The 10196-nt window shown below is 42.1% G+C and overlaps 1 long non-coding RNA gene across 1 annotated transcript in view; it reads left to right on the forward strand.

Annotated features, from left to right (window-relative positions):
• Positions 1-5573: 5573 nt before the first annotated feature.
• The window catches only part of LOC110310132, a 6786-nt gene continuing 2163 nt past the window's right edge, over positions 5574-10196 (forward strand). Inside the window, exons 1-2 of the long non-coding RNA XR_002379806.1 lie at positions 5574-5638; positions 7817-7872. This is a non-coding gene — a long non-coding RNA (uncharacterized LOC110310132). The remainder of the gene's footprint in view (positions 5639-7816; positions 7873-10196) is intronic.

A 10196-nucleotide genomic window follows, 5' to 3' on the forward strand; every position in this document is an offset into this window, starting at 1 on the left:
TATGTGTCAGTCAGTAGGGTGGGGGCTTTGAGCTGAGCTGGTTCTGACCTTCAGACTGACCAAAAACTTAGATTCCCTTGCCAGAGAAAGTTGACTTTTGTGGATAGATTAAGGAAGGTTCCTGGTAAACAGAAATCCACCTCAGGGGATCCACTTTTCTGGGAAACAGTTTTTGTTTATGCAGCAGCCAGTCTCTCCTTCAGGACATTGTCCCCTGCAGTTCCATTTGGTGGGGCAGCTTTGGATGTCACAGCTTGTTGGGCAAGCTAATGGGAATGTGAGAAAAGGGTCCCAAGAGAGTTCTGCTTGCCTGGAGAGCCTATGGGTACTGAGTAAGGGACCTGAAAAATGAGATAGTGAAAGAGGGAACAGGCAGTGGGGTTAGGTCCTGGGTGGGGGGGGACTTAAATTCATTGTACTGTTTTGTATTATTACATTTTAGCCGGAAGGAGTGACAAAATCAGCTTTAAACACTAGAAGAAACAATGACTGGATTTCTGTGAAACAATGACTCGATTTCTGTGAAACAAGGATCCAATTTCCATCTGGAGAAGAAAACTAAGTGACTGGGCAGCCCCTGAGAGGGATGTTCATAATCTACTTAGGAGCACAAGGCCCACTGACACCAGGAGGGAGACTGACTGCTCAGTGCTGGCACCCTCCAGCCAAGGTGAATAATACCCAGGGTCCTGGAAGGGTAGGAGAGAATGATGATTTGAGTTTTGTCATTGAGTTTGAGATGTTTCATGCAATTACAGACGTTTCATGGAAAGCAGTATTTCTTGAGAAGAGAGCTGGTATGGCAGAGGGTCTGGGGAGAGCCAAGCAGGCAGAGATGTGGTAGGCTAATGGACAGCCATGTTCCACAGGCCAGTGTAGAGAGATGCAAAGAGTAAAGATTCATTAAAACCACCACTGTTAGAGGGCAGCAAAGGGAATGGATGTGTACTTAGGTCTTCATAATTTCAGCACAGGCCACTGAGGTCATAGCAACATGATTCCACAGTGAGTTGGAGTAACCAAAACAAGACAGAATTTCAATTTCTCCTTACAGTAGTCTGGCTGTAAAGGTAAGTGGAATTTTAAAATGTTCGGTGTGAGCCTGAGAGAGGAGCTCAATGGGGTGGCACAAGGGGCGGGGCTGGGGGGAGGGGGGAGGGCAGGGGTGTGCCTTGCTCAATCTACACACTGCATTTGGGTCCCAGTACTAAAACAAAACAGCTAATCAGACAAAAGACTGAAGACTACCTGGAACTATAAGGGAGAGGACAACAGAATTTTACTGACTTCTTTCCACGATATGAAAATGCTAATGGGACAAGTCAGCAGGTTGAAGATAGAATCCCAGGGTAGAAACAGGGAGCCTATAAGAGGGAAAAAAAAAGGTGTGGGTGGGTAAATACTCCAGACAAAAAGATGGTGTTAGGATTTGAAACTGAAGTGTCTCCACCAAGCTCACAGTTTTAGTGCTTGATCCCCAGGTGGTGGTCCTGGGCTAACCAGGTCTGGAACCTTTAAGAGGTTGGGTCTAATGGTTCGACGCAGATCATTAGGGGTGTGTCTTTCAAGATGATAGCACACCTCAGACCCTGTTGCAATCCTGCTCTCTATTCCCTAACCTAATGCCATAGGAACATCCTGGTCTCCACAGGTAGTGTCTGTTCCCCCTCCTTAAAGGCATGATCTCCCATGATCAGACTGGTAGCCAGAGAAGGAAAGCAAGACAGGATGGCTGGGAGAGATGGAGAGCCCAGGCAACAGGTGAACACAAAAGACAGATATTCCCTCGGGAGGAAGGCTTCATTAAGCAGCTTGTTTAGCTAGTTAAACCTTTGGGGAGTGGTCAGAGATTTTGGGGGTGAATGTAGATCATTGGCTGGGGCTAAGGTGCTGGGGATCCCTCATTTGCATAAGGAGGAATTCCAGGTGCTGATGGACATAACTTTGTAAGGGGGAAGAAAGTTTAACCTGGTTATAGGGCTATGTGACCTCTTCTAGTAGGGCAAAGATGGGGGCATAGATCTACATGTGCTGGGACATTCAGACCCAGGGCAGGGAGGGAGGAGTTCTATTCCTCCTGGTCTCAGGATGAGATTTCTAGGTTTGGACATGCCTTGACCCTATTCTTGCTCCAGGACTGCTCCACAAGGCTCCAAGGCTCCAAGTCTCCCCTGGCCCCACATTGGATCAGGCCTGTCTTCAACCATGCCTTCCTTCATCCATAATTCCTTCAACAGTACCTTCTTCCTATGATAGTCTGAATCTCTGAAGTTGCAAGCAAAATAACTCCTTTCTCTCTTCTGCTGAATCTATCATGTTTGGTTTTTTGTTTCTTTTCTTTGGTTTTGTTTTGTTTGTTTTCGTTCTTGTTTTTTGTTTGTTTTTTGTTTTGTTTTTTGTTTTCCAGAGTAACACATAAGGAACAAGTGCCAAAGGAAAGCAAGAAGAAAATCCAGGAAATCATGGTCTTGATGGGATAATCCTCACAGTCAAATGTGGGACAGGTTTGAGTTATATGACAGGGGGTAGCTACTCATGAATTGGAATGTGATGTTTTGTTGCTAGAAGGAGACACAGTAACTCCTGGTACTGTTGTGCCGGGAAGTCTTCCTGAATCCCCAAAAGACCAGCAAGGAGTCATTTCCAGTGCAATCGCACTAGGGTCTCTTTATGACAATCTCGAGCTTGGGTTACCCTCCAACCCTGACAAAGCAGGTTAGGATGTCCTTTAACATAATTGGCTGGTGCTGCAAGTTAAACCATAAACTTCTGTTTTTCTTGTGAATGGTGGTAGATGTTAGGAAGTGAAGTGCCAGGGGCAGGCTTGTAACCTGGAGGTGCAGGTTTGTTGGGGAGAAACCTGGAAACTGCTAGATGCCAGCTTGTTAGTTAACTTGAGTAGAAACTTAGATCAGGTTCTCTAAGATGGAGTCTGAACCCCAAAGATCTGATTGCTCAGTACTATAATGGGAAGCATGGGAGAAGGGGTGGGCACGTAGTTCAGTGGTGAAACAGTGGATTCATCCCCCATTGTCCTCTAAAAAAAAATCAATGAGGCTGACCTGGTGGCACACACAGTTTAATTCCAGCCAGGGCTATGCTATGTAGAGAGAACCTGTCCTCATTTCATCTTATTAATATAATCAAATGATATAAATTAGGTATATAAGTATTGTATATATATTGAAAGAAAGAAGGGAAATGAAAATGACAGTAACAAGACAGACATAGAGAGGAAAAAATAACAAAGTTAAGTGTAAAATGTGCTGTCTGGTTATAGATATTTGTAAAAGTTGGATACAAGGGAAACAGGAACTCTCCCTCTTAGAGTTTGTTTGTTTTTTTTAAAGATGTATTTAGTTTATGTATATTAGTATATTGTTTCTGTCTTCAGACAAACCAAAAGAGGGTATCAGATCACATTACAGATGGTTGTGAGCCACCATGTGGTTGCTGGGACTTGAACTCGGGACCTCTGGAAGAATAGTCAGTGCTCAGAACCACTGAGCCATATCCCCCTATCAGGAAGCAGTAACTCATAAGAAGAGGCCAATGAGGAAGAGTTGCTGGGGAGAGCAATGCAGAAGTGTGGCTAGCTAACACAGAGAGCTGCATTTACAATGATTTGGTTTAAAATGTCTTGTGAGAATTTCTAATACTGCTAAGAAGCCATCAATAATCTTACTCATTAAAGAAACTGTTGTCATTTGTTTTCTTAATCTCTGCCACAGCTGGTATCTTATCAATATCAGTATAAGATTTATGAAAATGTCTTTTCAATGAAACTGGAATAACAGACCTAATGTTTATTATACTTAGTATGCAGTCTGTCTCATGATCAATGAATGACTTTTTTTTTTTTTGCTGTGAAATCTGAAAGAAAATCATTGGATTATAAAAGGAAACTATGTATAAATATATCTTGAAAATTTGTTCCACAAATCTTCATGTTTGAAGTGTATCTGTGAGATCTTAATCTCCGGATAATATTTTTATGAAAACTGCAGTGTTTCTTTAATAAGGGAAATTGCTTTGCACAGTTTGTTACATAGTTGAATTTTCTATTGAATTTATAAATATCATTTGCTCAGATGGCTGCTATGTGGCAAATGTGCCCAGTACCATTACATTGTATATGAAGTTGTTAAGAAAGTAACTTCGTAGTGCTTATATGATTTGTCAGGATAAAAGGGCACTTATAAAATAGTGTAATGCTATTTAGTCTGGAAAGCATTTTTGGTGAAAATAAGATGGAAATAGTAAAACACTGGCTTTGAAATTCAACTGAACAAGCAATTGGGGATCCAGTGGCATCTGTGTGCATCAGAGGAAAACGATGTCACCACTTGTACTTCTACTGCTGTTTGTTAAAATACTTGGGAAAATGGTTGTTGTTAATTGTAGCGCATCCCTGAATGTGCCCTGGTGGGATAGCACGGCAGATTAAGGCACTTTCTGTCATGCTTGATTATCTAAATTGGGTCCCTGGGACCCATGTGGTAAAACGAGAGAACTGATTCCCCAGAAGTATCCTCTGACCACACACATGTTATGACACACACAATCCCTAACTCAAACACACACCTACTATTCCATACAGAAAACAATTAAAAATCCCTATAGTAAATGAGGGCTAGTGTGGACAGATTGTTGATTGGGGAAGAGGTTTAAGAGGGGAAGGAATTAACAAGACACTCAATGGATCTCCTCCTCCTCCTCCTCCTTCTTCTTTTTTTTTGTTTTGTTTTTTGTTTGTTTTTGTTTTGTTTTGTTTTGTTTTGTTTTTTTGAGACAGGATTTCTCTGTATAGTCCTGGCTGTCCTGGAACTCACTTTGTAGACCAGGCTGGCCTCGAACTCAGAAATCTGCCTGTCTCTGCCTCCCAAGTGCTGGGATTAAAGGCGTGCGCCACCACCGCCCGGCTATAGGTTTTTTTTGTTGTTCTTCTTCTTCTTTTTTAGTATATGTGTATGGTTGCATGCCTGTTTACAGGTGAGCCTGCACATATGTGCTCACATCTGGCGGTATGAGGTTGACCAAGAGTCATTCTCAATTGATATCCACTTTATATATTGGTGAACATCACCCATATTCTAAGCTTCTTTTATTAGTCGGTTTGTTTAGATTTCATTATTTAATTACCTTAGCTATAACATTTTAAAAACATTCAATGAGGTACACTTCTAAACTTCAGTATTCTCCAAGAAAGCCTCATCTCTATTTCAACATAAGCATTTAAATTAATTCTTTCGGAATTTCATACATTGCACAGTCAGAGGATACTTAAGAACCTTTCGGAAAATCGTAGCATTGAACCTGTTCTCATGGCAAGAAGGACCACATCTACCTTTTGAGTATTCACGTGTGTATTGTTGCTAGGTCCAGGGCAGCTGCTGGAAGTTGAGCAGGAAACTGGTGTGTGTAGACATGGGGCTGATACTAAGGTCCTGTTTCCCAATTGGTTCGTGATCTATCAATAAAGATGCTAACAGCCAATAAGCTGTGCAGAATAGGTAGCTGCAGGCAAGCTAGTAGATGAATAACAGAGAGGAAAGGGGTTTTTATCATGCTTTGGAGGGAGAAAAGCCAACCAGCCATGTGAGATCTCGGGCAGAGCTGTCATAGGCTGTTTCTACAGGTGGGAGGTTGGGGTGTTGAACTGGAACTGAAGGTTGCTGAAAAAACTAAAGCTAGGGCAGGTTGAGAGGTGATGAGCTAAGAGTACTGGGAAAGGCACACTAGCAGCGGGAGAACTGTGGTGCCCAGCAATTGAACTAAGTAAGAAGGCAGGTTGAAAATGAACAATGTATGTGGTGTGTGTGTGTGTGTGTGTGTGTGTGTGTGTGTGTGTGTGTGTGTGTGTGTGTCTGTGTCTATGTTTCATCCTCAGTTCCTGGAGCTTAGGCAGGGTAGCAAAAGCTACAAGGGACAGGTGTGCAGGGATTAAAGAGGTAGCTATTGTAGTGTTCAGGAGCCCAAACTCACCACCAGAAGCAAAGTCATTGCAAGTATATCTCTGATAGAGTAGTTAGTACAAATGATGTCTACTACGTTTCAACCCTTGAGAATGTTTTGTTAATTGATCTATGTGACAAATTGAAAAGTAGCCATGCTATGGCTAGTTAGAGAATTATGGTTTGCTAAAGAGAAGCATTTTGTAAATGGAATGTATCACTTTCATAAAACACTGTCTACCCAGTGGTTCTCAACCTCCCTAATGCTGAGATCCTTTAATACAGTTCCTCATGTTGTGGTGATCCACCCCAACCACACAAGTATTTTCATTGCTACTTCATAACTGTCATCTTGCTACTGTTATGAACTGTAATGTAAATATCTGATGTGCAGGGTATCTGATATGTGACCCCTGTGAAAGGGGTTGTGACCAGAGATTTAGAGCCACTCTTTTAAAGGATAGTGGGCTGTAATGTAGCTCTGCAGTAGGGCACTTGTCAAGCATATTCCATACCCTGGGTTTGAGCCCCAGCATGGGTATTGATATTCAGACCATAAAAAAATGGACAAAGTGATTTTATTTCAAGGAAAACAATGGAAATTTTGCTGCCAGTGATAAGATTCAAGTTTTCAAGGAAGAGGAAAAAAGTGTGTTTGCCAGCATGGACATAATGTTTCTTAACATCTAAACACACTTATGAAATTATATACTGTAATGTATCAACATTCAGGAGATCAGTAAATCTCAGTGGAATCTATTATTTCTAGTGAGTAATGATGCTACTAAATCACCTACTCATATGAGAGAAAATTTAATGGATTCTCATGTAATAGCAAAAGATTACTAATGTGAATTTACACCCACACTGTAATTATTCTTTAAGAATAATGTCACCGTTCCAATTTTGGTATAGAAAAAATCCATTTATCTGAGGATATAGAAATATACTCCCTTTTAAAATCAAGTATCAGAAGATAATAAAGTTTCTTTCAAATACATCAACCAAAATAATGACCGACTCAAGGCAGCAGTTAAAAAATAGTTATTGCTTTCATGTGTACACTATTATGGCCACCTTTAATTGTCAGTTGGACACAATCTAGAATTGCCTGGGAAGAGAGTCTCCACGAGGGATTGCCTATATCAGGGTATCCTTTGAGTTTGTCTGGGATGGGATTATCTTGATGAAGTTAATTGATGTGAGAAAATTTGGACTGATTGTGTCCCAGTCTCTGAGTTTGGGTCCCAGAATATATAACACAGAAGAAAATCCGCTGAGCAAAATCATGCATGCCTTTGTTAATTTTCTCTCTGCTCTGCATATCAAATAATATCTTGAGGAACTGGCTGGTGATGCCTGCAGGGGTGTATCCCTACATAGAAAGGCCAATCCAGAAGGCCAGGCTTTACCTAAGGGAAAAGATGAATTTCCTCCCATAATACAATTTCAAGGGTGCATAGTCAGTGTAGTCAATGCAGAGGCAATGAACCTGCACTCAAAAGTCAATGGGTAAGGCTGGGTTAGATGTCATAATTGGACCACTTTGTGACCCGACTGCGGTGTTAACATAGTCTCCATCGCTTATTAGCAATCCAAACAGATTTGTTTTTGAGAGTAGATGACAAACAAATTGTCCTTCCTGAACATAAAACTAGATTTTGCTCATGGTATCTATAACCTGGATTTTATTGATTAGGAATAACAGTGGATCCAAATAAGAAGTCTACTAATAAAGTCACATTAGCACTCAAACTATCTGGATTGGCCTTTCTTTTTGTAAGAATATAACTGATTCAAATATAAAGGTTGTGTCTTCAAAAATAGCAACATTTACAGCATCTCTTTTCTTTTGATCATAGATATACTTCCAAGGACCTCTCGGACAATTTTGGCTGAACATCTTCAACCCATCCCTGTAAGCATCGAATGGTGCCAACAGCTGTTTCTTTAATTCTGAATGTACAATGTAGCAACAGTGGAGAAACACTTTCAGCAGAGCCCACAATAGAGGCGAGTGGTTGATGATAGGTAGCATTGTGAGGCATTTGGTTGTGGGGTGACAGCTCATCCTTAGCACTCCTGGGTTAGTTTGTTCTTCCTATTGTTCCCAAGTGGGTGTGAGGATTGCAGAGTGAGAGGTGTACCTTCCCCTGTAGCGACGGTGATGTCATCCTTTTGAAGGATGCTTTGAGATGATCCGCATCATTGGAACTATACTGCTTTATTTAATATTTTAATCTTCTCATTTTATGTCCCGAGGGGCTGTCTGCCCACTGGTTTCTTCTTGTACCAATGCGGCACAAGTTTGCAATGGCTTGAATACCGAGGGGGGACCGGATTACAAAGAGATCAAACATTTAATGGGATCACTGCTCCCCGCTGATGAGATGGTAAGTCTGTTTCAAAGAATGCAAACATCTATCCATAGCTTCTTGCACAATGCTCCCTGTGCTGGTAGCCCATCACAGTCTATGTCTATATATTCTGATAGGTCACAGAAATCTTGGTTTTGTGCTTTCTCTCCAAATACTTTTAGCATTGAGGTCACATGGTTTCCTTTATGCCTTTGGTTTGACCAATGGTTAGCTGAGCATCCTGGAATCAGTCCCTGAGTGCTTCCCAGGAGCCTGTGATTCTCCAGCATTACCCAGTAGGTTCCATACACTTCAGTCTTATCCCTGTCTAAGGAGCCACGAATTATGAAACACCAGTGGTCGGTGCAAGGATCTGAACTTCGAGTTCTAGATTCAGGCACTCTAGGTGCTGCTGCTCCTGGGTGAGCGCTTGCTGGCATTCTGTGAAGCTTTTATCCCACCAGAGCTCAGGGTTCAAAGCAGGGACAGAGGAACATACAGAGTTTCTCATCAGTATCACCAAATGTGCTCAGGATATAGAAGGTCTCATGGCCAAATGCGTGGTGTCTGCATAATACTGGAGCTCACTAAGCGGTTTGGTCAGGATGGCCCTTGGCAATCCTTGGGCTGGTAGAGGCATTCCTAACAGGGAAGCAAGCAGAGTTCTATGGGAACTGGATGCACACAGCAGGATATTGTTAGAAAGTTTATTACATGCAGGCTACGTTGCATATTGCACATGGTCAGCCAATGTGAAGGATATGGGGAGAGATAGAGAGAGGTGGCATCCTTATGCGGGAGCCAATTGAAGATAAAAGTAAAGGCCCACAGACGTTGTAGCAACAGAGTTCAACAAGATTTAAATGAACTTTGGGACATTCTTTGAAACGCTTCAAAATACTTGAGTCCTGCTCCGAAAGACTCCTACGCAGGGCAGAGAAATTTCCTAGCACCAGTGGGGATGCTCATGTTTGTGGTTCCTAGCACTCCTCCTGGCAGTGACTTGATGGACATCTGCTCCGAATCATTTTCCTTCTGCAAACTTCAGCTTTACGCACAGGAGACGCACGCACCCTTGGACCAGTTCCAGCACCATTCCTTGCAAAGATTTTGAAAAATAAACAAAAGCTATTAAATTGCCAGGAAGCCTAGGAGGCTTTTTAACAAATCAGCGGAAAGGAGATGTCTGGCATTTAGCCTGCAAAAATACTGAGAAATCCATGTACCAAGGGATGGGAGCTTACGAGCAAGGACCTGCTAAGATTCTTTAAAACATTTTTACTGGTATGATCCATGGAATTGGAGGCTAATATTTATAACAAATGAAAAGCAGCGGTAACAGCAATAGAACCATCCAGAGAAAAAGATACACTGTTTTATTTCAACATAACCTTTTTATTGATTCTCTGGGAATTTTACATCTTGCACTCTTGCACCCTGATCACACCCACTTTCCAGTCCTTCCATGTTCACTTCCCCACCCTTGTGAGCTCCCCCCTAAAAAAAAAGTATAAATAAAAATAAGTCCGATTTGTCTTATCTATATACTCGTTGAGCCGTGGTCAAACTCTCAGTGGTCTGCCCCTTAAATAGAATTGAGTCCTTCCCCTCCCACACCCCGCCAGAAGCCATCAATTGTGGAGTGCTAACTTCAGCCTCCATATCACTTTTAAGAGTTTTCTGTTTTGTTTGTTTGTTTGTTTGTTTGTTTTTTGCAGCTGGAAGGTCTGGGTGTCATTTAGTCATTTATTGACAGCCGCTTACACTGTGTTTTCTCCCCTTGATTGCTTCCTTCGGAGCGCTGACCCACAGCCCTCGGGAAGGAAGGGCAATCTCAGAGAGAGAAAGGGAGAGGGAGAGGGAGAGGGAGAGGGAGAGGGAGAGG

Source organism: Mus caroli, chromosome 15, assembly GCF_900094665.2.
Source record: "Mus caroli chromosome 15, CAROLI_EIJ_v1.1, whole genome shotgun sequence".
Classification (NCBI taxonomy): Eukaryota; Metazoa; Chordata; class Mammalia; order Rodentia; family Muridae; genus Mus; species Mus caroli.